Genomic DNA, 27,788 nt, shown 5'->3' on the forward strand with positions numbered 1-27,788 from the left:
GGGTATGAGTGGCTGCTGTTCACAGTAGCCTGATAGGGTTGGGAATTACCCCAATTCAAAAGGTCTTCCACAATGAGATGACATGGCAACTTATTGTCATTCCAAACTTGTCACATGGTATCACTTTTCAGCTCACAATTTACCAATTAAGTCTCTTGAGAGCTGAAAATGATGTCAGTAGACCGAGGCCATGCCACTTTCATGTGACATAGCAGTAACCAAAGAAATTGAGAACCGTGTTGGCGAAAAAAGCTAAATAAAATAATTTATGGTAAATAGAATAAGAGTACATGATTTATTGGTTTTATTTTTTTTTTGATACAGAAGTAGATTATGTGTGTGTTTGAGCCTGTACTTTCTGCAAATTTGGTTACAGAAGAGTATAGGCTATCAGGATCTTACAAAAACAAGTCCCATAATAAGCTTTTTCCTCTCAGTCTTACCCTCTTGTCTGTCCACATTTAATGAAGAAAAAGGATTGTTTTGACAGGCAGTAATGGAGAAGGTCAGATGACTAACAGAGAGTGCAGGAAATAAAGAAGTGGAAGATCAGACAGCAAGAGAGAGAGTAACCTCAAGTAGTGGCCTCCACTCAATCTCTCCAACTCTAACAAGATATTCTTGTGAGCTCTCAAATTATTTACACTCGGAATGTCTGCATTTGAAACAAGAAGATACACACATGTCATTGTTTTCTGTGCTTATTTTGGGACTTCCTTTGCATTACAATGTAATTGTAACTGCAGTATGTCGAATAGGACAATGGGCATAGAGGAGAAAGAAAGGTGTGGTCAGAGGCATCATTAATGCCGTTATGTAGAATATTTAATCACATTAACATAAGGTTATGTTGAATGTTGAATGTTACTTCATCAATGTGTTAGACTGGATAGTGAATGAACAGGTAGAGTTTGTATCTGCCATATGTATTACAATTTTACCTAGTTAAAATATGTGTCCCCACACCTTTAAAACTGTAACCAAGCTTTGAAACCTGCTCTTAGGCAATGAGCCATAGATGAGGCTGTATTAAATATGACGGCAGAACATTCACAAAATGTGAAGGTTTGAATCTAGTTTACTCTCTCTTGAACACATATCTCTCTGAAAATTAGAAAGTAGCATTTAGGTATATGATATGTATTGTGGTTGCATGGTCTGCAGTTACACTGTTGATCCTGCAGCCACTTCTATTTCATGGTTATTTCTGTAGTTAACATAAACTCAGCAGGTGTCACAGACTCAGGCAGTGACAAAAAAAAAAAAAAATTTTATTAAGTGAGCTATTAATTAAGACAACTATTTATGTTCCATCACAACGGGCTCAAGAGTAACATCATACGGCTGTTGGTTAGGACTTATGTGCCTGTTTTATCTGAGGAAACAATGGTTTCCTGCCTGTGTGGCATTAGTTATTTTAAGACATGACAAGGCTTTTACTGACATAAGCTTAGTTGCTCTTCTGGTGGGAATTATAACAATAAAATTAGCTGTACAGTATACTTCACATAACATCCTTGAGGACTAGAAGATGGCTACCAAGTCTGACTTGGTTCAGTGGTATGAATATTTAAAATCCACAGTAATAACTTTTTTTGTGTATAGCGTAAAGTTTCCATGTTGTGTGTGTGTGTGTATAAAATAAGTAAAGAGCTATGTTACCTTAATACAACTATCTTTTCTAAAATTAGTGCATAGTTAATTTCTATTTGCAGGCATTACTGAAACTAATCTCTCTGCTGCCGTAACTGTGTTCATATAAACAGCATATATAAATCACCCTGATGACACTTGAGAGGAGTTTGATGATATACATCCAGCACATATTTTATGAATAAAAACATAAATTCATGACAACTCACCCAAATAACTGTTTCATTTGGAGCCCTTGACTTGTTTTCCCGCAACCACAATGTGTCATCAAGGGATGATTGGAGACAGTGTAGCATGTACCATTAACAGGAGCCCTTATCAGGGTGGTTGAGCTTGGGTTTGGAACATGTCAAACGTGCCCCCGCCCACTGTCTGAACAGCTCCAATTTACCTGCCTGTATGTGACAATACTGTGTTTATTGTCATAATGGCACAATTTGCATTCTTATTTTATTTATCTACTTATCCTTTATGTATTTATCTATTTATGTTTTTTGTTTTTTTTCTGCTATCACAGCTCGTTAACACATGCTTTACTGGCCGGTAATTGGGAACCCCTAATTTTTGAGCTTTGCAATTATGACCGTGCTGCAATCAGTGACTACTAAGACGCCTCATTAGTGAGTTGACTGAACTTTTTTGGTTTGTGCTTAGCTTTTGTTCGCATTGACTGTTGTGGTGGTTGTATTTTAAAAATGCTTTACATAAGCAGCAGTTGCGTATATAAAAACATAATTCCTGTTGTCAGATTAGCAAGTGGTTAATTGATGATGGGGCATTAAAAGTTTATCCTTATATTCAGGTCTCCTAGTATGCATGCTGTTTCAGCTTTAAAGAAAACTGTGGTCCCTGTTTATTTGTTATATATCTTATATTATATATTTATATATTCACATCTGAAAAGATTCTTCAGACCTGCCCAACTTTATGATTTCTAATTTAATCTGTTATCATAAGTTATTATAATAATGTATTCATAATAATACCAGGAAAATGATGGAAAACAAAGGTCTTCAAAAGATTTTAGAGCATTTTCTTTGTTGTATTTTTGCTTAAATGGAACTTTGTAACTTTTGATTTTACTTTGGATTCCTAATTTGTTTAAATGTCACTGTTTCATTCGCTTCTTCAAGGTTAGTATTTTTAAAAATGTTTAAAAAATGTATAATTTTCTGTTGGACTCTGCAACCCCCGCTGTGCAGTAGTAGAGCAAGAGGAAGATGACAAAAATGCTAATGAGAATAGAGAGAATGTAGTTTCAAGTTTTGGAGCTGCAGATGACTTTTAGTTCTTCCCGTAAAAAGTGATTAGTCTTTAGTTTGAACAACTCCTCTAAGTCTCCTTTCAATTATCACAAAGACATACAGGACATGTTTTGTGATTGGAAATATTGTGGTATTTTATTTGCAAAATTATCTCAATAACCCCGATTTTCATTTCTAACCTTTCAACTTTCCTACTTCGAATCAACCAATTAGCATTGAGGAAACAAATGTTAGCCTGACCTTTTAAAACTGATAAGACAGGCTGACATTCAGCCAGTTTATCAGACATATACTGATTGCCAGCTCTAAATCTTTGCCTTGGAGCATTTAATGCAACCAGAGGCTGAATCATTGTTGAGGTATATTTAACTTACTTTATTTTAGCGTGTAAGCTGGTCTTGGTGCATAACAGTAAATGAGTCAAATATCTGTTAAGCTCTTAACACCTTTTTTTAAATTTTTATCTCTGAACAAGAGTATTTCTGTTATACAAGCACTGAGCTCATCCCAGCATAACTAATAAATATAATGAACGTATGGCTTTTTTTCCTTGAGTTTGGGGCCATGTGTAAAATTTTAAAACATTTAAAGGACTGTAGTTTGTCTGGGCTGCAGAGAGGCCAGTCCAGTAACTGTAACCTCTTCTTCCTGAGCCACGCCCTTGTAATGTGGGCAGAATCTGGGTTTATATTTTCTTGTACATCCCTGGAAAAGATTTTAAGATCAACATATTTGCTCTTTTTATATTATTTATATTATTTTTTAATATAACTCCATGTCACAGGTGTCCAAATTAGGCTTTATCTCCTATATATTACAATGTCACCAGGAGACCGAGGCCCTGTACAGGCTCTTGGTAAATGCATTGAGGAGATTAATGACTGGATGTGCCACAACTTTCTCCAGCTAAACCAAAAACAAAACTGAGGTAATTGTCTTTGGAGCCAAAGAGAAACGATTACAGGTCACCACAGAACTTCAATCTATACACCTAGAAACTACCAACCAGGCCAGAAATCTGGGTGTAGTGATGGACTCAGACCTAAATTTGGAAAAACACATTACAGTTTTTTTCAATCGCTAACAAGCGCTTACCCATACTTCAGATACTTTTTCTAAACTCTTAACACAGACTCACACCTACAAAACACATTTGGCCAAATGGATAATTTTCTTCTCAAAAACGCATTTTGTTAAATATATAATAACTCTTCATTTCAAAATAGAACACATCTTTCTCTGCACACATTAACTTTACCAAAACACTGGAAATCTGACTCAAAATGAAATTATTCTGTCAAAGAATAACACTTGTTTACACTTCACAAGGTACATGCAGTCAATCAAAGTACACCAGGTTTCAAAATACTGGCTATTGTTGACATTACAAAAACTGCATAGACTTTTATCTTTCAGTTTTACAGGTATTTGCATGCAAAACATGAAATACACCGTTTTTTCACTAAATTTCTTGGTTGGGAACTGTATGTCCACATGTAATGTTCACATTCAAAGGCATTCCAGTAAAAAGCAAATAAGTTTTTTTTTTTCCTTTACTGTTTACTACAGGAGGTAGCCTACAGTAGAAATACTGTTTACAATATGATAGAACAGAAAACAGTTCACTTACAGTGAACAAAATATCCATGAAACACACAAGAACATTCTGAACAAAAAAACAACAGCAAAAAGCCCAGATAAAAAGGGGGGGGAACAAAAAAAAGCACAAAATGACTGATTACTGATCTCTGCGATCTTCAGGGTTAGGCCACATGTTTTCATCAACATCGCTTCTGATATTATCCAAGGCGATGCACCTGGGATAAAACCGCTTGGTATGTCGGATCCACCCTTGGCAATCATCAACTGTGATGTCCCTGCAGCCAGCATCCATGGCAAGGAGGGACATCTGGTCATGTGGCTGATGGTCATAAACCTTCCACCATGCAGAAAAGAACTCCTCAATGGGGTTGAGGAAAGGTGAATAGGGTGGAAGGAAGAGACATACCAGTCTTGGGTGGACTTCAAACCATGTTGTTATTGCTTGCGAATGATGGAAAGCCACATTGTCCCAGGTGATCACAAAGGTCCTCATGTTTTCACCCTGCTGATCCCGCTCTGGAACCAGGCGCTGGTGGAGATCATTGAGAAAGGCAAGGAGGCGCTCGGTATTGTAGGGTCCAACCTGACATCTGTGAAGGAGTAATCCTGCATTTGCAATTGCTGCACACATGGTAATGTTTGCCCCTCTCTGACCTGGCACATCAACTGTGGCCCTTTTTCCACTTACATTTCGTCCACGTCGACGCCTTTTGGCCAGATTGAATCCTGCCTCATCTATGTATATGAATTCACAAGGGGCCTGGTTGGCCTCCAATTCCATAACTCTCTGAAACAAAGTTTATGTAAATCTCATTACTGTATACCATACTGTACTGTAACCTATTACTGTGTAGGTTATCTACTTGCAAAGTGCAAAGCTTATAGAACTGGACATTGAATTGAATATACAGTACCATACCTGGATATACTGTCTTACTGTCTATACTTGACTCTCTCACTGTTCCTCTCAAAGGGAACAGTGTAGAGCTGCTTCATCCGCACTCTGTGTTTGGACAATGTCCGTGTAATGGTTGTGAGGCTGATGCTATTGATATTGTCAAATATCTCATGGTCCTCCATAATTCTAGTTTGAATTTACCCAACATAAATCAGCTGTGTGTCAATTATTCAATTATTTGTTTATTATCAGCTGAGATATATTGTTTTTGAACTGATATCACTGCAGAAGCAGAGGTTTTTATACTGTATCTAAGGTTTGGAATATTGTTTTTGCTATTGTGGGATGTTGTGTGTTAACATTCGTGAATAATACAAAAACAATCCATAATTTTGCTGGGGGCAGCTTGTCTGTTAAGGAAATGTGTTTGACTGCATATTGTGTGGAAACGACATGGAATGTGTGAATGGTATGACCACAAAATACCGATGCTTTCCTAATTGTGTTTAAAGTTTTGAAAATGTGACAACTGTTTGGACAGATGTTTGTTAGCGAACGAAAAAGACTGTAAGTCCAGGTTGAAGACACACCTATTTTCAGCTGCATTTGAATAAAGCTCCAAATCTGAAGCTTGAGTTTCAAAACTTAATTACATTTTAACTACTGATTTTATCTGATTCTATCTATTGTTATTATTTCTTCCTTTTTTGTTTAAAATTTAAATCATGCTTTTTATTTCTACTGTTTTGATGTATCTGTAAAGCACTTTGAATCGCCTTGTAGTTGAATTGTGCTATACAAATAAACTTGCCTTGCCTTGCCTTGCCCTTCAGATTTCTTGAATTGATTCATAATATCATGAAATGATACAGTGAAACATATATTGTGTTTTTTATATATATATATATTGTCCCCTAAAGAGTTGGGACAGTATGGAAAATGCAAATTTTATTTATATATATATATATATATATATATATATATATATATATATATATATATATATATATATAATTTGCATTATATAAAATTAGCATTTTCCATACTGTCCCAACTCTTTAGGATTTGGAGGTTTTTATAGATAGATAGATAGATAGATAGATAGATAGATAGATAGATAGATGGATACTTTATTAATCCCGAGGGAAATTTAAGGATCCAGTAGCTTATACAGAATACACTGATTACGAATCAGAATACAAAAAACAACACAGGTGCAACACAACACACAACCACAGACAACACAGCATACTAACATCACAGATCACAGTTCACATACACAAAACAAGGTATGAACAAAAACTGTACAAGAAGAGGAGTGGGATGCTTGTGATGAGTGTGCAGATAGTGCAAAAACAAAGTGTGTGCGTGATAAAGTGTGAGCAGTGCAAATGGGAGAGTGCATGATGATAGAGTGTGTGCAAATGGCTAATATAGCAAGTAGAGGAGGGTGTGTTGAATGATTCACACAGTGAAGTCCATCTCGCTTCACCTCTCCTTGCGTGTGGCGTTGAACAGCTGAATGGCCCTGGGGACAAAGGACTTCCTCAGCCTGTCCGATGAGCATGCCAGTGACCGGAGTCTGTCACTGAAAACTGACTGTCCAAAGTTCTGTGCAGTGGGTGGTGAACATTGTCCAGGATGGTCAGCAGCCTGCTCAGTGTCCTTCGCTCCGCCACTGTGATGAGACTGTCCAGCTCAGTGCCTGCGACAGCTCCTGCCTTTCTCACCAGCCTGTCCAGTCGCCCCGCGTCCCTCTTCTTTATGTTGCCTCCCCAGCACACCACAGCGTAAAAGAGGACACTGCAACAACAGACTGGTAGAACATGCACAGCAGTTTGTTGCAGACATTGAAGGACCTCAGTCTCCTCAGGAAGTAGAGCCGGCTCTGACCCTTCTTATAAATGGCGTCTGTGTTGGTTGACCAGTCCAGTTTGTTGTCGATGTGGACTCCTAAGTATTTGTAGGTGTTGACCACCTCCACACTGACCCCCTCAATGAGGACTGGTGACAGAGGAGGCTGAGACCTCCTGAAATCCACCACCATCTCTTTGGTTTTAGTGGTGTTCAGTTGGAGGTGGTTGTGTCTGCACCACTTCACAAAGTCATCCACCAGGCTCCTGTACTCATCCTCCTGCCCCTCCCTGATACACCCCACAATAGCAGTGTCATCAGAAAACTTCTGGATGTGGCATGACTCTGTATTGTAGGAGAAGTCTGATGTGTACAGGGTGAACAGGACTGGTGAGAGCACAGTCCCCTGTGGAGCACCAGTGCTGCAGACCACAGTGTCAGAGAGGCAGTCTTTTAACCTGACAAACTGTGGTCTCTCTGTCAAGTAGTCCGTAATCCAGGATACCAGGTGGGCATTCACACCCATCTGCTCGAGCTTGTCTCTCAGTCTGAGGGGCTGGATGGTGTTAAAGGCACTGGAGAAATCACAGAACATGATTCTCGCAGCACCCTTCCCCTTGTCCAGATGAGAGTGTGCTCTGTGCAGAAGGTAGATGATGGCGTCGTCCACGCCCACCTTCTCCTGATAGGCGAACTGCAGCGGGTCTAGTGCATGGCGAACCTGTGGTCTGAGAATGTGCAGTAGCAGTCTTTGTGATGTGGGAGGTTAGCGCGACGGGCCTGTAGTCGTTCATTACGCTGGGGTGTGGCTTCTTCGGAACGGGGATGAGGCAGGATGTTTTCGACAGCTTTGGGACCTTCCCCAGTTGTAGGCTCAGGTTGTAGATGTGCTGCAGAGGCTCTCCCAGTTCAGCAGCACAAGCTTTCAGAAGTCTAGGACAGACTCCATCAGGGCCGACACTTGTAGAAAACACTTAGACTTGTAGGAAAAGGAAAAAATATATTAGCTTTCAAAGCATTTGTCCTAAGTTTGGCATTGAGCTCTATTGATTTGTTGAAGGTTGAAACACTGTTTTTTTTTTTTGTGAATGCTGCTCTTCACAAAATGAGTAGATTTCAGAAACTATCACAAAATAGAGGTGAAAATAGTCGTTTGTAAAACGAAAATAAATTATCCAGACCCCTGAAGCATTTTTGCTCTAACAAAGTCAAATATGAACAGTTTTACAGGACCCCTGCCATCACATAATCAATTCAGAAGAGAAGCCTTCAGAGGAAGTTTCCAACATGCCAAGAGAAAGGCAAGGCTGTATATTTTGGTGTCATTATCTCAGACACTGGATTAATAAGATGAAGCTGTGTATTAAACCTAACGACGCTATTTTTTTTCCCCTTAGCCTCGCCAAGTAGTTTAAGTGCCTCAACCCGATCGAGAAATTGAGATGAAATAATGATGAAAGTATGAGGAAAGATTAAAGTAGAGGTTCTCTTGAGTCACATGTTTGTGGGTCTTGTCAATTTTCTTTTTCATCCCCATTTGGCATAATTGGACTCTACTGCTTGTTAATTTTGTGTGTGTTTAAATGCAGTCACTGGTAATAACTTGTGTTGAGCAATGTTTGTCGCTCTTGGAATGAGAAAAGCAATATTTCAGAGGCATTTTGAGTTCAAGGCCTTTATTATTCATAGCTTGGAATTTAACAATGTTTATCATCTACCTGAAGAATTTTCTTTTTATACCCCTTTAAGCCCCTATTCTCTCTTTCTCACAAACACACTTTTTTGTTTTGCCTAAAGCCTCGCATTTATCTGGCTGTCAATCAAATAAGAGACAAAAAACACGCTAATTAAAATATTTGTGTACCTCTTCTCTCAGGCTAGTTCAAACCACAAGCATCACACTCAGTATTTAGAGAAACCGACAAAATGATGTTTCATAGAAAATAACGCTGTCAGCCTGAAAACTAAATGGGAAAAGAAAACTACCTTATCAACATGTAGAAATAAGCTTTGCTGGAAGAGGAGTGCTGCAGGCAGTGTTAGAAAGTAAACAAATCTCAGACAAGTGCACCCATGGAGCTCAAAGTCTGAGAGAAACAAATCATAAAGAGCAGGAATGGATGAAAATAAAACTTCAAATAAGTTTGGAAAACCAAGAACTTTTTCTCATAATTACTTTGGGCCCTACTGCTAATATATCCAGCCCATAAATCACTTTAATGTTATATGCAAGAGTGCACTGTAATAAAGATGATGCGTATTTAAATGCATCAAACTTTGTGGAATTCAAATGTGAACTCATATAGAAAGAATTTCCTGTCAAGTGCTTTTATTTGCTCCGATGTGAATTAGGAATTAAAAAACATGTAGGATGTTCCCTTTCAAACCCATAATGATCTGTCATCTCATAAAGAACATAACATAATGAAACAATTACATATATTCCAACAGCTCAGGCTGCATTTAATGTTGTGAACCGTGTTATACGGCAAGTTCTGGATCTCCACGTGCATGGAGAGCGTATTGTCATTGCTGCCTTCCTCAAGTGTGAAATTACTATCAAATTGTGGATGAGTTGTAAAACATCCTGCCTGTGTGTGCCACTTGGCAGTGGTTCCAGTGACTTCACAAGTGTCATATCATCAAAAGAAATGCATGGGTGGGAAGGACCAAAGCGATAGGGAACCTGTTCTACAAAGACAGAAGAGGAAATAAGAGAGAAAAAAGTTAAGGGTATTGACAAATCTTTTGTAAATCTTTGCAATTTTGTCCTTTATAGATTTATACAACACTATCCACTGCTACTTGTGGCAGCTGTAATCTACTTTAAATTCTGTATATTTTGTCCATGTACAACTGACTAATTAAAGGAGAAACTCACTGCTAGAGAATGCCATGTTATTGTGTAACAGTTTGGATGCATTACAATTATCCCTATGCATAAAGTAAAGACCCTCATGAAATTGGTACTCTGGACTGTCATTATAAGTTCTCGAATTCAAAATATTGAAATACAACCGTAGTGATATTTTTAGCCACTGCAGGGCAACATCTTTCACTTTAACTGCCGTAGAAAGCCTATCTTCTTACAAAAGGTACAGATAGAGCAGCTTTTAGTTTGAGTTCTGTTTTAGACCATTCCATCAAAAAAAATATATTTTGTGGGACTCATCTGGCCTCAAATCGAAAATTACCCAAGTTTTCATCTAGCTAGTAATGATAAAGACAGTTATTCATACTACCTGCAAGCATGCACCACATGTGGCATCGATTCTGTGGTTTCAGACAGAAAGAAGCCAAGTATAAAGATGATCTATGAAAGATGCTGTCAGTGTCCTTCTATTCCTTCATGAATGGACCTCCTTTTGCCATCAAATTTAAATCTGAGATTCTCTCCTGTTGCTACAGCAAATTAAACTAAGAAAAGTTAGAAATCAAGGTCTAACACTATATGTAGTGTACACAATGTCACAACGTGTGTGTCTGTGTGTGTGAGAGAGACAGACTTAATACCTAACAGAAATAAAGTCTAATGAAAGGCTTTTGTCTTTTGTTTGAGTTAATGAGGACCAAATTACTTCAAATGTTTCGACCCACAAAATGATTACCCTCTGCTTGTGTGTGTCCTTATTTGTGTGTGTGTGCGTGGTATAACAAGATGTGGGTTTTCAGAGCATGTGAATGTCTTCACTTTGATCACACCCTCCATAGTGGAGATTGTGACTGTGATAGGCTTGTATTTCATACTGTGAGGGATACGGTGAAGAGCGTTCTATTTCATCCTTACTGACCGCCAGAGGCGGTGCTTTCAAGCACTGGATGATACATCTTGCGCATGCGCAGGTCGAGTGTTAATACCAACAACGTCACTCGTGACCCCCTGCTGACCCCGGAGAGCCTATATACTTCCGGCAACATCAGCAGGTCAGTCCTTTTTCATCTTCTCGCTGCGCAAGGTAAGTACTGCGTCTGCATATGAGACGAATTCTAAAACCAATTCTACTTCATCGTTCGCTGCTGGTGGTCTCGCGACGTCCCGTCGAGGCTGCGAGCTGCTCGCCCTTCAGAGACCGCGGCGAACTGCCGAGAGGTATGTAACCTTTTTTTCCCTCGGCTGATGAAGTTTACTGACCAGCTGTTACAAGCGCCGGTCTAGGTAGCATGCTCGCTCCTTCTCCCGGTGCTGTGCGCTGCACGTGAGTAACAGTCTGTTTATAGTTGCATTGTCGGTGAAGCTACATTGCTAGCCCTCTCCCAGCATCTGTAACCTACTTATTTTAAGCGGCCAACTCGGTTGTGCCGGTTCTTTGATTTTGTTGCTGCTATTGTTCTGCCCCTCTCCTGGTGTAAGGCGGCGTTTGCGCCCCCCGCTCCCAGCACAGGTGGCCTATAGTGGTTGTCGGTGAAGGCTCCGTTTGCGGCTCCCGCTCCCGGCATCCACCTATAGCTAATAGAACTTGCACTAGCCCCTCTCCTGGTGTAAGGCGGCGTGTGCGCCCCCCGCTCCCAGCACAGGCGGCCTATAGTGGTTGTCGGCGAAGGCACCGTTTGCGGCTCCCGCTCCCGGCATCCACCTATAGACGGTGTATAAATACAGCAATAGCCCCTCTCCTGGTGTAAGGCGGCGTGTGCGCCCGCCGCTCCCAGCACAGGCGGCCTATAGTGGTTGTCGGTGAAGGCACCGTTTGCGGCTCCCGCTCCCGGCATCCGCCTATAGATAAGTGTTTAAATATACAATTGCCCCTCTCCTGGTGTACGGCGGCGTGTGCGCCCCCCGCTCCCAGAACAGGTGGCCTATAGTTGATTGTCGGTGAAGGCACCGTTTGCGGCTCCCGCTCCCAGCATTCATCTATAAGTAAAGAATTTTCTTCTGGAAAAAAAAAAAAAGAAGAAATATATGAATAAGAATTAGTACATACGTACTATCGGCAAATATATGTGTGTGTATATATATATATATATACATATTTATATATTAGAGCTAGAGGTGGTCCCGACATGGATCACAACCACTCCTGCTCGGCCTGTATGGCTCCTCTACAGCTTGAGGATGGCCATGATCTGTGTCCTTCGTGCCTCGGCCTCGGACATCTGAGGCAGGGTCTCTCAGACGAGTCCTGCATGAATTGTGGCATTTTGCCTCATGCTGTCAGGGCCGCAAGGCTGGCCGAGGTAGAGCGCCTGTTGGGCCCTCCCTTGTCTCCTCAGTTGACCCCTGACCAGCGGCTGGCCCCGTCTCGGTCTACCCGACCACGGCGTCGGCCTGCTGAGACTGCAGGCCCCACCTCCGGGAAGAGGGCCAAGGGGTCCGGGCTTACTTCTAGAGTGGATCAGCTGACAGCGGAGCTTGACAGCATGAAGTCCCTCCTCCTGGCTCTCCAGCCTGGGGCTGGAGCAACCCTGCCAGGTGCCCTTGTTCCTCCAGCGGCCTCCTTCGGGCCGGAGGAGGATGCGTTTTCCATAGCAGCTTCGGCTACTATGTTTCAGGACTACGCTCCGGACGTGCTCCTGGGAGACGAAGCCTCCCGTCCTTCTGCAGCGGGCTCCCTTTCTTCAGCCCGTGGCTCTGCGGGTGGTAGTGAGGACGGCTCTGTGGGAGCCGCCATCCGTACGGCTCTAGCCAGGCTACAGCTGGACGTGCCGCAGGCTCAGCCAGCTTCGGCCAGTGCCTTTTTCAGGCGCTCCTCAACCCCCGCTGAACTAACTGTACCTCCATCAGAAGAGTATCTGAGGGAATTACAGAAGTTCTGGAGGGACCCTAGGGCCTCTGCCCGTCCGACAGCTGATGCTCGGACCCTGGCAGCCATGCAGGACGCCTCCAAGTTCGGCCTGGACCGCATGCCAGCGGTTGAGCCCACTATCGCCGCCCTGATCGTCTCACCCAATGAGGCTCTGAGACAGGAGGCGAGGTGTCCTCGCCCCCAGTGCCGGGTTACGGACGAATTGCTGTCGAAGGCCTATGAGGCGGCAGCACGTATGGCTCGCATGGGTAATTCCATGTCCCACCTGCTGCTCGCCCTGTCGTCATCCCTGCAGGAGACTGAGCTGGACACTTCTGTCCACGGTATTACTGACGCCTCTCTACAGGCCTTTGCACTGATGTCCAGGGAGTTGGGACGAGTAATGGCTACTCTCGTACAGGCTCGCCGCCAGGTTTGGTTGGCGCAGTCCCCTCTCTCGGAGGCCTGCAGGAGGGAAGGCAGGCGGTTCCACTACGTGGAGTTCTTACGCGTCCTGGGGAAACTGACAGCTGCGACTGCTGTGGTCCCCTTAGGATTGCTGTCGCTGCGTCCCCTCCAGAGGTGGTTGCACAGCTTTCACCTGGACGCCAGGAGACACCGGCACAGGAGGCCTGCGGTGTCCCACCGTTGCCTTCTTGCTCTGGCCCCGTGGAGGAAGCGTTCGTTTCTCCTCCAGGGCATGCCCATGGGCTCCATTGCATCCCGTCGCGAGGCAGTCACGACGGACGCCTCCCTCTCGGGGTGGGGCGCCGTGTGGCAGAACCGGACGGCTCAGGGGCTGTGGCCGGCGCGGGACCGCTCACAGCACATCAACGCACTAGAGCTGCGGGCTGTACACAGAGCGTTGCAGGCTTTCCTCCCTTTCTTGAGGGGCCGACATGTACTCGTGCGGTCGGACAATGTTTCGGCCGTCTCCCACATAAACCACCAAGGTGGCACCAGGTCTGCACTGCTACTGCAGGCATCCCGGGACCTCCTGCTGTGGGCAGCACCACGCTTAGCCAGCCTAAAGGCAATGTATTTGCCCGGGGAGCGCAACCAGACGGCGGACTTGCTCTCCCGTGGCAAGCCTCCGCCGGGGGATTGGCAGCTCCATCCGGAGGTGGTGCTCAATATCTGGGCCACCTTCGGCAGAGCAAACGTGGACCTCTTTGCCTCAGAAGAGTCGACCCCTTGCCCCCTCTGGTTCTCCCTGACAGAGGAGAGCAGTCCCCTGGGACAGGATGCTCTGGCCCACGACTGGCCAGAGGTTCTCCTCTATGCTTTCCCGCCGATCCCTCTGATAGTCCCTACGCTACAGAGGGTCCTCCAGCAGGGCCACAGGCTGCTGTTGGTAGCCCCCCTTTGGCCAGGGAGGACGTGGTTTCCACTGCTGCACAGGCTCTGCAGGGGTTCCCCATGGCGCCTCCCCGACAGGAGGGATCTCCTGTCTCAGTGGCAGGGTCGGATCTGGCATCCCGACCCGTCCCGCCTGCAGCTGTGGGTCTGGCCACTGCAGGGCCCGACCCGATGCTGACTGAGTGCTCTGGCGAGGTATGCCATACCATCCTAAACGCGAGGGCGCCTTCTACCCGGGCGCTTTATGAACAGAGGTGGCGGCTGTTCACTACATGGTGCTTGGACAGGGGTGAGGACCCTGTGCACTGTCCTGTCCCTAGGATTCTGGAGTTCCTCCAGTCACTCCTGGATGACGGCCGGTCCCCCGCTACCCTGAGGGTGTATGTGGCGGCCATTTCCTCTCGGCATGCTCGAGTGGATAACGGCACGGTGGGAAGCCACAGGTTGGTGTCCCTTTTCCTGAAAGGTGCGCGGCGGCTGTGCCCCCCACGAGTGCGGCGCACCCCGCCATGGGATCTGCACCTGGTGCTCGGCGCCCTGTGCGCGCCTCCCTTTGAACCCCTTGCTCAGGCAGGGCTGAGGTGGGTCTCCGCTAAGACCGCCTTTCTACTCGCTATCGCGTCAGCGAAGCGCGTCGGGGAGCAGCATGCTCTGTCGGTGAGCGACTCCTGCATGAGGTGGAACTCGGATGGCTCAGGGGTTTCCCTATGGCCGAACCCCGCTTTTCTCCCGAAGGTGCTGTCTTCATCTAACAGACCTATCCACCTGGCACAGTTTGTTCCCCCGGAGGGGGAGGACAGGTTACGCCTACTGTGCCCTGTGCGGGCTCTGAGAGCCTACGTGGCCGCGACTGCCGGTATCAGGCAGTCGGACCAGCTCTTCCTCTGCTACGGTGGCCCTCGGAGAGGCTGTGCGCTCTCTAAACAGCGACTGTCTCACTGGGTGGTGGACGCCATCACCCAGGCATATGAGGGAAGTGGGCGCCCCCAGCCAGCTGGGGTGAGCTGCCACTCCACCAGAGCTGTCTCGACCTCATGGGCAGCCCTACGGGGCGTTCCCCTGGAAGACATCTGTGAGGCAGCGTCATGGGCGTCACCGAGTACCTTCTCCAGGTTCTATCGGGTGAATGTTGCCACTCCCAACCCGTTGGCTGTGGTCCTGCTGCCCGACTCTGCTGCTTCCTCTCAATAAAGTGAGTAAGTGCCGGATTCCTCGTGACTCTTCTGGTATTAGTCATCCAGTGCTTGAAAGCACCGCCTCTGGCGGTCAGTAAGGATGAAATAGAACGAAAGTTACGTATGTAACTACGGTTCTATGAATCCTGGATGACCGCCAGAGCGTTCTGTCACTCAGAATCCTCGTATACTCGCGAGAAGATTCTGTAAGGACTGACCTGCTGATGTTGCCGGAAGTATATAGGCTCTCCGGGGTCAGCAGGGGGTCACGAGTGACGTTGTTGGTATTAACACTCGACCTGCGCATGCGCAAGATGTATCATCCAGTGCTTGAAAGCACCGCCTCTGGCGGTCATCCAGGATTCATAGAACCGTAGTTACATACGTAACTTTCGTTTTCAGCTCTGTCGGTTTTTTCTTTCTCTGAAACTTCAGCTCAGATGATTCTTTCTCTCAGGTTGTTCGCTTCACTGCTTGTGACAGTGCAATCTACACATATCAGTAAACACAAACTACAGTTTGTTTAGATAGAACTGTGTTTTATATGCATACCTGGATAGATTTTAGTTTTGTGCAGAGCTAAACTGTGGAAAAACTCATTCATCTAATTTCAAACAGCATTAGATGCATCCCCTCATGATCTCCCCTTCCACCTTTCACTTTGCAAACTTCTGTAATCATAGAGCTAATCTGTAACTTCACGACTAATAAAACCAACAATGCAAGTTTAATGGATTTTTTACAGAAAACACACACACACACACACACACACACACATCAATATAAACACTCATACAGACACTCCTGTGTAAATATATACTCAGTTAAACATATTTAACTGCAGTAATGAGGCCCCAGGCCGGTTCAGTCTGCTCACTGTAGGAGTGTGCAGAAACAGAAAGATAGTTCTACATTTATTGATGTACTGTATGGGGTTCATTTCACTCATATATCATTTGTTTTTCTAGACATTCATTTGCACACAGCCTTGAGCGAAAAACTTGACTGAAAACAAAGATTGGACTCAATGAAACTGCAAGCATCACAACCTAAACACTGATCCACAAACATCTCCACATTTTTGTCATGTGCATTCATTCACACCTATACACATCAGCACATGCACAGGCACACTGTCTGTATTAGATGTGGCCTGCAGCAATATTCACTCACTGAGAGGAAAGCAGCGAGAAACTGATGAATATGAAAAAACGATGGCAGGAAAAAAATGATTCCCTCATCTCTTTGCAGCTCTTTTCCTGATGTGGCACTTGTCCGCAACATTCAGAGCAAAGAAGCGGCTACATCTTTGATTAAAGTACAACTCCCCTGACCTTGCTGTGCTTTACCTCTTTTTTCGCAGGTGCTTGTTCAGGAAATGTGAACAAATCTATTTATTATAAAAAGAAATTTCATGTTTCATGAAAGCAAATGATTCATTGCAGTTAAACAAATCTTGACCCAATTCACTTTGAACTCACATGTTTGAACCACATGTTCCACAGTAATTAACTGATAAGCTTCCATCTGTTTGACACTCACCTACTGTTGGTAGTATATAGTTTCTGCAGTAGACTTAAACAATGATAAATATGCACTCTGTGTTTTTTTTTCTTTACGATAGTGGCATACTTTAGAATTGTCAGACAGGTTGTCACCACCAAAACAACATTTCTGCACATGATCCAGTCTTGAATTAGAGATTCTACATTATGAAGTGGTCCTTTTCCTGATTTTCTGTATTGCCTGTTTGCAGTTACCCACTGCTACACCCAAACCACCTTCTGGTGGCTCAGATGCTCCCCTGCAGGACACTTCATCAAGATATGAACTCATCTAAATCTGCAGGAGCTGAGCCTAAGTTTACTGTCGGTACCGATCCTCTATCATACAGAAAAACTGGTTGCAATGGAAAGCACCTTGATTAAAAGTGAGAGATGTTTTTCTCTATAAAGGACAGTATTTTATGTATTTTTTAATGTTTTCCCTCTTCCAATTTTTTAGCTGTGTTAGATTATTTTTTCCAATATCAGACTAATGCCAAAATGTGTAAAAAAGATTACCAAAGTCATTCTAACGCAGACAAATCAATGACATTTCAAACCCAGAAAATCCCAAATGTCCAGTTTTGTTCTTCACTCTGATCCAAAACACACTGAGAAATGCAGCTTGCAGGCTCACACACATCTACACACATAACCACGCACAGATGACAAGATAAGGCCCTGGTTTTGGACTGCATTGTGAGGCCTTGAAGAGACAGGAGAGTTCCATTAGCCAAAGCAGCCGAGCATGGCCACTGCTGGCTCATCACTATCTGCCACCCCATCTAGTCGAAGGTCTGGTGCAGGAAGGGAGAGGAAGAGAGAGGTGCTGAAAAATGAAAGCAATGGAGGAGAAAGAGAGGCAGCAAGAGAAGGTCTGGGGAGGAAAAAGGAAACAGATTGTGAGGGAAGAAAGACAGAAATAAATCAGTGAATATCACTTCACACATCACAGCCTATTTGGTGAGCACATGATTAGTCAGCATACATGGTACAAAAGGGATGATGGGCCGATATATTTACCATTAAAGCAGTGGTTTAATGTTTCACTGTGATTTACGAAGGTTTGAATAGCATGTCATTCCCTAGTTATACACCATATTGTTAACAATATGTCAATGCTACTCCTCTCTCATCGGACTCTAACTAGATATATACGTAGAACAATTACTCACAACGCTATGGGGCTTATTCTCAAGATGCTCATCATGTTGGAGTTGATTAAGTTAGAGAATGTGTTTGAATGATTGTTTTTCCATCTGCCTCCAAAACAATTAGGCACATACCTTGATTTCCTCTTCTCTCCTGTCTCATATTCTCCTCTCCTCTCCTCTTGTATTTGCAATCCTCGTGGGAGCTAACTTCTCTACCTCCGTCCTCATTTTTCTCCCTCTCCTCCTCTCCTTTAATTCCCTGTCTGCAGAACACTGAGAAAAGTGCTGATGAACAATTAAACATGGCCCTTCCCCAGGGAGGCAAGGTCACTCCTGTTTGTGTGGCCGGGTGTGTGAGATTGTGTGGGAGGGTGGCGAGTGCAACAGACGTGTGAAAGGGATAAAGACGGGGAGATAGCTGGCAAAGGTGCAGATTTATGACAGGCAAAGTGGAAAAGATGTGTAATGTTATGCAGCTTGTAGGCTTTTGAGCGCTGGTGTTGAGGTAATTTCCTTGTCTATGACTGACCAGGCAGTGAAAGATGCAATACCATTAATTTATAATGTATGAAGTGTCATTGTGTAAGCACTGAAGGCAAATTAGTGATCAACATTGCTGTATAAAAGAGGCAAACATTTGACACTTGCTCACATAATTGCAAAGAATCTTAGTTACAACTATTTGATAGATTACCTTTCAATTATTAACAGACAATAATGATTTATTGTCGGTGAATCTAATCGACTTTGGAGACCTCCTTGACTTGTATCTCTTGTGCCATCAGAAGACTGACATTCTTGTCTTTAAATGACAACAATTATATTGACTGCCGTTAAATGTGAGCCAGGTATTCAAAGTGCTGTAAAATCAGCATATTACTGTGCCAACTAAAGTGTTCAGTTAAAAGATGTTATATTTTATTACATTTAAATATTAATGTTTAATGGTTTAAGCATGGTTTAAGAATGGTGGTTCTAGAAGGCTATGTCGTTTTGTAGAGTTGAACAATGCTAAGACAAAGTTCTTAAAATTGTCAGATAGTGGAGTGGGCTGTAGTGCAGCCAAACATATGTCTAGCAAGTTATGGAAATCAAAAGATTGAAATATCAAGCATAATCATTGCTTCTACTCACAATCCATACAGTGTTTTGAGCCCGTCCATCACTTGATGGTTGACGTTTCTTCATCAGCTGGTGCAAAGAATCAATGCTTTGCAGAACTTACTGGGAATAGGAAGTGCACAATCAATACTTGGCACAAGACAGTGCCTCACAACTGACATCAAAAGCCAACATTCAGATTGGAGCATTTGGGAAAGTGGAAAAAAACTGTAAAAGCAGGCTGGCACATAAACCTCTTTTTAAATTCATATGAACCCATAAACGCACTCATGACCAATTTCGTATTTACAAGTTCAACATATACAGAGCTGAATAATTACACATTTAAATCCCTACTTTTGGGTAATTTATAGATATTATTTTGAGTGTAATGGGGAAATATGTATGATTTAGTGACTTACAGACACAGAGGTTCAGATCTAGCTTAGCCTATATATCAGCCTCCCAGCAGTTCTGCAAAGTCTCCTCACACTATACAAAACGTATGCTGCTGAATTATCACCGTACTGTAGAGACCAAAGAACAATAAAACCATTTTCAAGGCTACTAACCCTCACTCACTTAGCGCAGGACTCTTGGGCTTTTCATATAAGAGGGGCTTGTACCCAATTAATGTTCAGCGAGATCTTAGCAGAGCTGCCCCAGTCTCAGAGACTCTCTGCCTGGGATACAGAGTCAAGGTGACTCAGGAAGAAAGTGTGTCTTGTGGGTGTCTAAAGAACATAATTTTAACCTAAGACAGAGACTTCCTTTTCATGGGTTTCTCAAGCGTTTAGCCCTGGAGCAGTGAGGTCTTTAAAAAGGTGAGCGACAGGGTAGAGACCACTCTCTCTGTACATGGCCACTGCTCCATGTTCTCACAGTTAGAGACTCACCCAGTGAGAGCAGCAATTCCAAACAAGTGCTGGACAGAGAGCCACATTATAAAAGAAACACAATTTGAAACACAGAGAACTTACTGGTTGACCGACATGCCTGTTCGTCAGGGCTCGCAATGCAGGCAAGAGTGCATTCAAAACTCTTGAAAAGGTGGATTTTAGGCCCATCCCATCTGGTATTTTTGATGGAACATTGCCATGTCACCAAATAAACTCTACCCACTTGTGTCGTAGTTTAACATATTTCGGCATAAAGACATGAAGGCTTCCAGATTCTGATTTTGTGCCATCCTATCCACAAGCCCCAAACACACCAAGTAGCTTCTCTGTCTAGCTATTCCTCACTCCCTATGTAGCTTCTCCTGTTTGTCAGAGCACATACGATACGATACGATACGATAATACTTTATTGTCAGTTTTCACTGAAATTCATTTTGCATCTCTGAACAAGGCTCGTTTAAGGAAGGACAAAACAAACATGTAACATCACAGGACTATTGCACAATATTGCACATTACATACATACATTGCATACATACAGACATACATAAAGTGAGGACAATTTTCCATGGGGTGATTGTACTACATACAGCTCTAAGACTGCAGATTCAACAAGAGAATAGATTGATGTATGAAGGAATGTTTAAGTCTGTTGCGGTTGTAGAAGGGAACTCTAAAACGCCTATTTGAAGGTAATAATCTATACTCTTGGTATAGTATGTGTGTGATGTCAGTGGAGATGCATGTGGCCAGTCTGAGCATACTTTTATTGTGAGCTTCCTGGAATAAGTGTGATATGGGCAGCCCAATGATCTTAGAGCAGATTTTGATTTGATGTTGAAGTTTAGCTTTATCTTTGACAGAGAGGCTGTTATACCAAGCTGTACTGCAGTAAAGCATGAAGCTCTGGATCACAGATGTAAAAAATAAAAAGATTATTTGGGCACTGGCACCAAAGGATCGTAACGTTCGCAGGAAATAGATGCGCTGTTGAATTTTTTTGCATGTGAAGTCTATGTGGTCCGTCCATGTCAAATTTTGGCCAATCATTACACCTAGATATTTGTAGGTTGAGACCTGAGTGATGTCTGAGTCATGGATTTTAACTGGGGGTAGTTGGAGATTGGGTAGTTTTCCAAAAATGACCTCCTCTGTCTTCACTGTGTTGATGATGAGGTAGTTATCATCACAACATTTAATTAACCAGTCCACATTGCTTCAGTACAGAGTGTGATCATCAGGTTTTGTTTTTGTTTTTGTAAAAAGAGTCACTAACGTGGAGTCGTCTGAGTATTTCAGAAGATATTGATTAGGCACATTGGTGGTGCAGTCGAGGTATACATGGTAAACAACCTGGGGGAGCTTATGCAACCCTGGGGAACTCCAACATTGGTGGTAATGGGAGAAGATAGTGTGTTGTTTACCTTAAAGCTGCAGTCGGCAGGTTTTCAAAATTCCGAGTCTAAAGTCGGAAAATTCGAACTGATACAACTTTCAGGTCCCTCCCCCAACCTCTAACAAGCTCCGAATCGCCCCCCAAACCCCTCCCCCTCTGTGGACGAGGTTGTGCACGTGAGTTCACACCAGTGTGAGCGCACACAAGCTGGGGCAGACTCACGCTCAGCAGCGTCTGCACAAGCTGTGATTGACAGGTAGGATTCCTCCACCCTAACTTGATTGGTTAAAAACAGCCGGGAGCGCTCGGTTTTTGCAAGCATGATTACAGGCTTCAGAGGGAGCTACAGATTTCGTTATTTTTCCTAAACAGCCTATTTAATATTCTACTTCCAGAATCCCATGACAGTTCAAGCTAATATGACTAAAAAAAAGTTGCCGACAGCAGCTTTAACCAGCTGGACCCTGTTTGTGAGGAAAGAAAAGTACCAGCGAATAATATATGGGTTTATCTCAAACACAATCATTTTGGACAGAAGTAAATTTGGCTGAATGGTGTTGAACGCTGAAGAAAAATCAAGGAAAAGAGCCCTGGCATACGTGTTGGGTTTGTCCAAATGTTTAGATATTATGTGAACCAATGAAACCACTGCATCCTCTGTGCTACGGCCTTGCTTGTATGCAAATTGGTAGGGGTCTCGAAGCCCTCCCATCTGTCTATTTAGATGTTTAACTATGATCTTCTCAAGTGACTTCATGATCACCGATGTAAGAGCTATTGGCCGATAGTCATTGTGCTCTTTTGGGCATTTCTTTTTGGGAATAGGCTTAATGTGGGATGTTTTCCATGCTAATGGTATATGGTGGGTGTCAATAGACAGCTGAAAAATAGGTTGCCATACAGGGGCTAGTTCCCTGGCAAAGGTTTTTAAGATGAGTGCGCTGCTGTGATCAGGCCCTAATGCTTTCCTTGTGTTATTGCGCTGGAAAGTACCCCTGACCTCCTCTACAGTTATAAGAATTCTGTCAGAGTTAGTTGGTTTAATGGTCTTAACTATGTTTTCACATTCCTTGAGGTGGGAGGAAGAATCAAACCTACAAAAAAAGTCATTCAATTAATTCGCAAACATAAATTCATTACTAGTCACAATGGGTTTATTGGAGGATGACATTCCAGTCATTTTTTTCATATTGTCCCAGAGTCTCTTTGGGTTTTTTTCTCTGAAGTTCTCCTCCAGTTGATCTCTGTGCACCATTTTAGCTTCCCTTAGTTTGTTTTTTAAAACCCTCTCCAATTGTTTACATTGGATGGCATCCTTGTTTTTGAAAGCTATTTTCCTTTTGTTAATTATGTCTTTAATCTCCTTAGATACAAATCGCTTATTGTTGGGATACATCTTTACTCGTTTGGTGTACATGTACATTAGCTGTGGTGCCCCACCCAGCAAGTAATCAGAATAAGTTTGTCCCATGTTCTATGGAACAGGAAAGCTGTCAGACATTGTCTATAGGTAGTAAACTTCAGATACAAATAAGAAATCCTTAGCCATAGCACTTATTTTGTTCATTTGTCTCATAACATAAGGAGGAAAAAAAGAAGAGAAAAATCTGAACCTGTAAAATTATACTCTTTTTATACTCTGTGAAATTATACTCTACCCCCCTATAAAGGGGGTATAATACTGAACACTCACCCTTAATGTTCCAGCATCCCGCTGGCAGGACGTTGTATATTTCACAGCAAAACTCAGCCCCTATTTCTATGTATCTACATGTATCTACACATGCACCGTTGGGAAGCTAAAGCTCTTGAGATTCGAATGATATGAAATATCAGGATACAATCATAACTATAGACACAGTAAATACTTATGTCAAACCAGTCACAAATACAAAAAATTATGCAACTCGAATATGAAGCCCCACTGTATTCCAAGAACATATACAAATCTAACCAAAATGTCCTGGTAGCAAAGGTCCAGTTATTGCACTCCAATAAAATAGTTAGTCCACAACAAGTCTGACATCAATAAAGATACATAGTCCGCTGCTGCAAAATTTCCATTAGACCATGTCCATACTCCAAATGGTTCAAGAACAGCTATAAATTTACTTTGGGTATTCTTTTTAAGGCGTTTTAGGAAAAAAATTTCAAACAGTTTCAACAAGCCTCTGCAAAACAAACCAACTTCCCATCAAGTTAAAATGGAGCTGAGATCATTTCAACCCATATCATGTGCTAGAGTGCAGCTCTCACTCAGAAATAAACCATTAGCGGTATAGAACAGGTGCAGATACAGCAGATTTTTTTTTTTCTCCAGTCTATCCCAAGAAGAATGGTTTTAGGATCCTGGACCATGAGATGGAATTGCTTATATCATTAATATACAGGTTTAATAAAAGAATTACATGCAATCACTTGACAAACAATATATATGACATCACTCATGAACAGCAAGGAGACAATCACCATTTTGCGATGCCATTCTACCTCTCTCTCTCTCTGGAGTCATCAGCGGCAGGGGAGGTGGGGAAGTTTGACACTGAGAGGAAAATGGAGAAATAAAATGTAAAGTGGATAACAGCATTGTGGCTCCTTCCTCTCAATCACTGCCTGACATACCATTATAAGCTATCTCTGTGTGTGGGAACTCATTAATTTTAGAAAATCTAAATATTTCAATTGTATCCCTAGGGCCAGCGACAATTTTTATATGTTCAAGACAGGAGGTGTTGAATTCAATGTTATACTCAAGGCAATTTCTTATTTATCAATTTCGTTACGTGCATTTTACTTGAGCTGTGGGTTGAAAGGGGAGCTGTGAGTTGTACACAACATGGTCTATTTACAGTGAAGGACAAAGATATAGAAGGCTTGGAGGAGATAATGATATTCTATCTGCATTCAGCACCTTTGCTTCTGGACTAAATTAATTGTGTGGATGATTGAATATGTCGCTGCTTTTTTGGGCTTCCCATTGTGCCAGGCCCCTGACATCACCAACCACTGTCACCCACAACCTCAAATTCGGCCTTGGCAATCAACACGCTATCTCTCTGTAGAAAATCTTGTCTTCCACCAGTCACTTCCACTTGTCACTCGTTAAAAATTGCATTCACACCCTGATAGTCCAAACTCACAATCAGATTTATCTGTGCTGTAGGCTTCTCACTGAAGTTTACTAATCTTCTGTCCGGGCTGCTATGACTCCCACTGCAGCCGCACTTCTTCCAGCACGCCCAACTCATCCAGAATATACAACAATGCCTTGCTTTCAACTGCCCAGATCGTCCAATGTGTACCCCCATCATACACTCCACACATGTAGGGGATACAAAATCTTGCTAATGGCAAACAAGGCAGCAAAGGGATCCTCATATGCACACCACCAGGCTACTGTCCAGGCCCACACATGCCAATTCACTATGCTTCTCTGCCACCACAGATCGATCAGTTTGCCCATTCATTTTTTTCACAGTCTGGATTATGTTCCTGTGGCATTTTCTTATTCATTCCATCCCTTCTCCCATAGTCCAGTTTCTGCTGAAGTACCTCATCTTTATATCTATATTGATGTACGATTCAAGGTTCTTGATAAACTTTTGCAAATTCTACTGTTGCACTCCAATTAAGTTGCTCAGAAGATGAGCATTGGTCAAATTAATGAAATGTAAATGTCAGTCTTGCTGCTTACTGATCTGTTTTATGAATGTATGAGTGTGTTATGGAGGTGCTGCAATAAATCTTATAATCACAACCTGTGATACATGAGCTCAATGAGCTAAGCTGGTAATTGAATGCTTCCTTCTCTTAATGTGACATATGTGTCAGCCTGCGAATGCATGAGCAGCCTTAAGTCACTCACATTAACCTTGTGGACCTCAGGCGTGAGAAGTCTACTTGAAAGCTTGTTTGGTTGGTGAAATATTGTTCATGTACATGGATTGGACACACTGCTCATGGTGTGAGCCAAAACACTATAAGGTGACCATAAAACCTGGGCAGGCTGTATCTTGATTGCCCACTGCCTACACAGCAACATTTAGATAGTGTTTTTAGAGAATCACTTGCTTCATAGCCATCTGTCCTGTTAATTTTTCATCCACAAGACATGATTCTTTTAGTTCATTGGATTTCACTGTGGAGTAATGTGTGACCAATTTTACTTGGTATTGCTCTTTTCATCAATTATGCGACATCTCTGATTATTGCAATGTTGAGAAAAAGGGTTGGATTTCTACCACATGTTCTGCAGATATCTGTGGTTCACAGAGGATTAATCTCAAATGCTTTGGTACTCCCTCAGACTATTCTCTTGTTTTGTTAGCAGGCTAAAATTCTCACTGATGCACTGATCTCAACATCCATAATATAAATTGGTGCAAAATATTGAACAGGTATTAATGGGCCTCAAAGGAGGATGATAACTGACTTTGATCACTTTAAATTAGCCCCAAAAGCAAGCTGGAAAATGTTTTGTTAAAAAAAGATTCATAACTATTGATTGATTTGTAAGACAGCCCATCTGTTTTTTTTATGGTGTTGGGGATACCACCAACTGAAGTCACTCATCTATGGAGGAAACTGGAGTTCCTTTCCAGGTAGCCACCCCCCCTGATCGAGTCAGTAAACCCTGAAATTTCTGAGGGCATAGGTCTCCCAGCTCCTTCTCCTGCAGCCCTTCCTCCACTCCACGCAGTGGGACAACAAAGGCCCACTAACCTCAGCTCAACTTGTTCTCACAGCTTACAGGATCAGAGAGGTCTGCCAGTGGCCCAAGTCAAGGTGAGGGTTGCTGAGAGTCCACTGACAGATGACCCAGAGTTAGCTTCAGCGCTAACTCAAAAAGGACCAGAAGAAGCAACCAGATTCCTTCTTCTAAAGAGCCATTTCCAGCCCTTTTCTTCAAGAACTGAACATTTCCAAGTACTGTTGGAACAATGGAACACTGGGCATTAGCATCAGTGCCACATGGTAAAGCATACGACATCCTGCGTTCTAGAAGTGCATTGTATTGATTGGTTTTATGGTGGTAATGTTTTGAAAGTACGGTTAATTTGAGTCCAGTTGATGTCATGATCTTGCTTGCAAATTAACCATCCTCTGTTCTTTAACTTGGCAGGTGTAAACATAAGTCGCACGCAAACCTTTGAAGTCTTTATTAACCAGAACTGGACACCCAGTCAGTGGTTCCCCGAAGATAATACTTTTCATTCATAATTTCACGGACTATTAATAACTTTACTTAATATTTGCTAATAACTAATCCAGCTGCTGCTTGATCTCCAACACTGGTGAGTCTCATCCAGATGTAAATTCCAATGACCATGACATGAATTCATACAAAATTCACAGAAGATCACAAAGGATGAGTCCTTGTGATCTGTATCACCAATGAATTTTGTCTCTATTTCTGTTAGTCCCTTAATCTGACTATTGTTCATGAATACATGCTATAAAAATAAAACTGAAGTGAACTAAATGACAACTGTAGTAAGGATGTGAAAAAATATTCATGAATCTTCAGGATAAATTTGAATAACTTTTGGTGGTCCTTACCTTTTAACTTTATCACCGTCTGTGCTTTTTCAGTGCTCTCTTTATCGAGCTCGGGGTTGCTGGCGGGCCGGAGCCTATCAATTCAATTCAATTCAAGTTTATTGTCAATTCTGCATATGTTCCGGACATACAAGGATTGAAATTACGTTACTCTCCTACCAAGGCTGTAGCTAAAAAGAGACATTTATACAAACACTAAGAACATCTAAGCTAAATAAATAAAATATCCAAAATAAGGCACTAAAATAAGAAAAGACATACATAAGACAATATGGACACCAAACACTTAAGACAATATGGACAGTGCGTTCCTCTCATGGAGGAATAAGGAGGTAGTATATGGAGGTTATAACGGTTAGACAATATTGCAATAATACCAGTATAAAATTTTGTGGATTAAGGTGCAAGAAATTTGTAAAATAGCTTAAGGCTGGCTAAAGTGGTCAATGCATAACTATGCTAAAATTAAGTCTTGAAAGGATGGTGGGTCCTAATAGGGGTATTATAGTGCATGCCAGTTCTTAAAAGACCCAGTGTGGGAGGGGGGTTTGGGGTGATCAGGAAGACCGAGGGGTGGGGGGCAGAAAGGGGGAGGGGGGGGTAGAGCAG

The sequence above is a fragment of the Odontesthes bonariensis genome, chromosome 4, assembly GCF_027942865.1.
Source record: "Odontesthes bonariensis isolate fOdoBon6 chromosome 4, fOdoBon6.hap1, whole genome shotgun sequence".
NCBI classification, from domain to species: domain Eukaryota; kingdom Metazoa; phylum Chordata; class Actinopteri; order Atheriniformes; family Atherinopsidae; genus Odontesthes; species Odontesthes bonariensis.